Genomic DNA, 3,179 nt, shown 5'->3' on the forward strand with positions numbered 1-3,179 from the left:
AGCAATTGAATCCAGAAGGCAAACAAAAACACAAAAGATTTCTTACCACCCTTAAGTAGGAAAGAGCCCACCGCGACTGCATGTTGGACGCCATGTGAGGAGCACGCAGACTGATGACATCATGTCGGATAGTCACAACAACCCTTTAAGCCCCCATTCCTCTGGCGCTGACATGCTAAAGGAAACAGGGCACCCTTATAAAGTTTAAAGAATAAAAGGCTGTGCGACCAAATGGGGAAAGAGAAACAGTAATACAGTACAAAGAACATCACATAAATACATTACACATAACATATGCTTCAATACATAGATTAAGTCACCGTCAATGGTGAGCAGACAGAACTCTGTAACCTATCAAAATCCACATATAAAAATAAATGTGCTACATGAGGCCGTTAATGGCGTAATGATGTCATACAAAAATAAAACCAATAAACAGTACTAGATCCCGATAGAGAACATAACACTCTCAGACAATTACTACAGTACATTATTGCAAAATAATCTGTTTATAAGACATTAGGGTCTTAGTTGTACAGCAACCTTCAATTTTCTTCCAAATTGAGACTACAAGGAGGAAACAACCTTAATATTCAATCTCTCTCATCATGAGTTAACGAAGAATCCTTAATACGGGCTTATGCTTAGTTCCTACCAATTATCATATAGAACTGGCTTGGAATTTGGACTTAAATGGATTTGTTAGAAAATTAAGACCATAAGAGTACTTCTCAAATCAAGCAATCAAGAATGTCAAAATATCTCATCAGAGAGTTCTGTAGTAAGAGATGTAAACTTTGACTGACAGTCTTACAATCCCTCACTCAAGTGCTTAGGCCAATTACTTAACTATGCAGTGACTAAGGGGCCCATTTATCAATGAGTTTTATCATACGCAACAAGTTTTAAAACTCATTGTGTATGATAATGGTGCTCCAGCCAATCAGCTCCCAACTGTCACCTGTTTGAAACATGACAGTTGGGAGCTGATTGACCTGAGCACCAAAATCAGAGCCGTAACTAGACTTTTTGGTGCCCTGTGCCAGGAAGAGCATTTATGCCCCTCCTCCCTATTTTTTAAATATGGAGATAACACACCTGAAAAAGGGCCATGGCCTCATGGGGGAAGGGCCAGTGAAGAGATAGGGGAGGCCAGGAGATGCTGGGGATAAGATAAGAGGAAGCTACAAGTGAGAATGATAAGAAACAGAAAAATGACAGGCCCAAACAGCGCCCCCTGCCCTGTGGTGCCCTGTGCCATGGCACTGGTCGCACTACCCTAGCTACGGCCCTGACCAAAATCATGTAATTGGGACCTGTTTACATGAAATCTAAATCCCGAGAACCAGTCCCGTAATCTCCAAACCCCATTATTTTCACCAAGTAGGCCCACTCAGATTTTCAGAAGTAACAGTTTAGTTTTCACAGTTTAGTTTTACTAGACGTGGGACGTACTCTTGATGATATAACAGACGTGTCTTGTGCCTTGTCACAATTTATTGTATTTTTTTTTTAGCATCTGTCTCATTTACAGTGTTCCATTAGCAACAATGTCAGTACAATAAAGTGTTCCAATTGTCAGATGTAACATATGCAATACAGCACTCAGAGAGTCAGAGTTCATTCAGATACTGCACAGCGAGTGGTAGAGTAACATTTCTTCATGCAAATGTAATCACTATACCAGCATTCCATTTCTTTGCCTATGAACATCAGACATACAGTAGCTTAGTATGCATAGCTAAATACCTCTCTATATAAAAAAAATACATTAAAACAAAGGAAATGTATTTAATTGAGTGGGTGTTACAATTGTATCCCTAGAAGTCTGTCTGTCAAAGACTAGACGATGTGTGTATGCGTCGATATATCGTCTGTGGCGGGACCCGGCAGGGGTGCCAACATTGGTAAGTGTATACACATGACATTGGGGGGGCGGGGCCATGCTGCATTTGGCAGCATGGCATCGTTAACGATATCCCCAGATTGAGCTGCACGTTCAGCAAACTGGGGATATCGTCAATGACCCGCGGGAGCATGCATCGTTGGTCGATCAGTGCATACACACTGGACAATCAACTACGCGACCTTACAGAGCGATTGCACAATTATGACATCGCAATCGTGCAATCGCTCAATAATCGGCCACAAATCGGGCATTTAAACGTCAAAAACGACCAGCGATGCACACGCCCGCTGGTCGTTTTTTACATCGATCATCGCCCGTACATGCTGGTCAACCTGACAACAACGCCAGGTTCAAATGTACAGGGATGATGGATGTGCCTACACTGAACGACTGAACGTTCAGTGTAGGCACATCACAGACAGAGAAAGGACAGCACGATTACAATGTCGTAATCGTACTCTCATTTCTCCGTCTATTAGTGGATACGCACCTGAAGAAGTCAACTTACAGTACATGAACTAAATACCTAAAACTAAAGATCTGGTCTGCTTGTAAGATTCCATAGGCTTAAAGCAGTTTATACTCTCTGAAGAGGGTATAAATGAATGGGGACAAAACCCCAGAAAGCTTCGCATTTTGGAGTTTGGCACATAGGGGGTCAGATGGTAGTCCCCATTGATAGTAATGGGTATTGAGATCAGCAGCGCTAAGGAAGCACTCTGCTGGAGATTTCTGTGAAACCCCCTGCATTGTGCCGTTAGTGCATAGCAACAATTCATAAAATGATACCGTTTCTACATTACTTTATGAAATATATGCTTGATACAAATTACCCTTTAATCCGCTTTTATTGTGTATATATATATATATATATATATATATATCGTTCGAATGGCGGCACTCCGTAAAAAACAGCACACAAGTCAGTGCATATGCACTGACTTGTGTGCTGTTTTTTACGGAGTGCCGCCATTCGAACGATATATACAGCTTCCCTCATTTATTTGCGGTAAGACTGAGGAGGGCACCCGGCAAGTATACATCTTTATGACTTGAGTGCCGGATCTTTGGACTGTTATATATATATATATATATACGGGGCAGAACTATAGGAAACAATGGAGGCGCCTGCCGCCAGACTCCAGCTCTGAAGGGGCACCTCCTCCATTGTCCACAACATATTCACGCCACTTAGGGCTGTAACTATGTACCAGGAGTGTACCGTCACGGCAGGTATGCTGGGCGTTTTAGCGTCTAGGTGTGGGGGAGG

This window comes from Taudactylus pleione, unplaced genomic scaffold, assembly GCF_031769625.1.
Source record: "Taudactylus pleione unplaced genomic scaffold, aTauple2 ptg000031l, whole genome shotgun sequence".
NCBI lineage: Eukaryota > Metazoa > Chordata > Amphibia > Anura > Myobatrachidae > Taudactylus > Taudactylus pleione.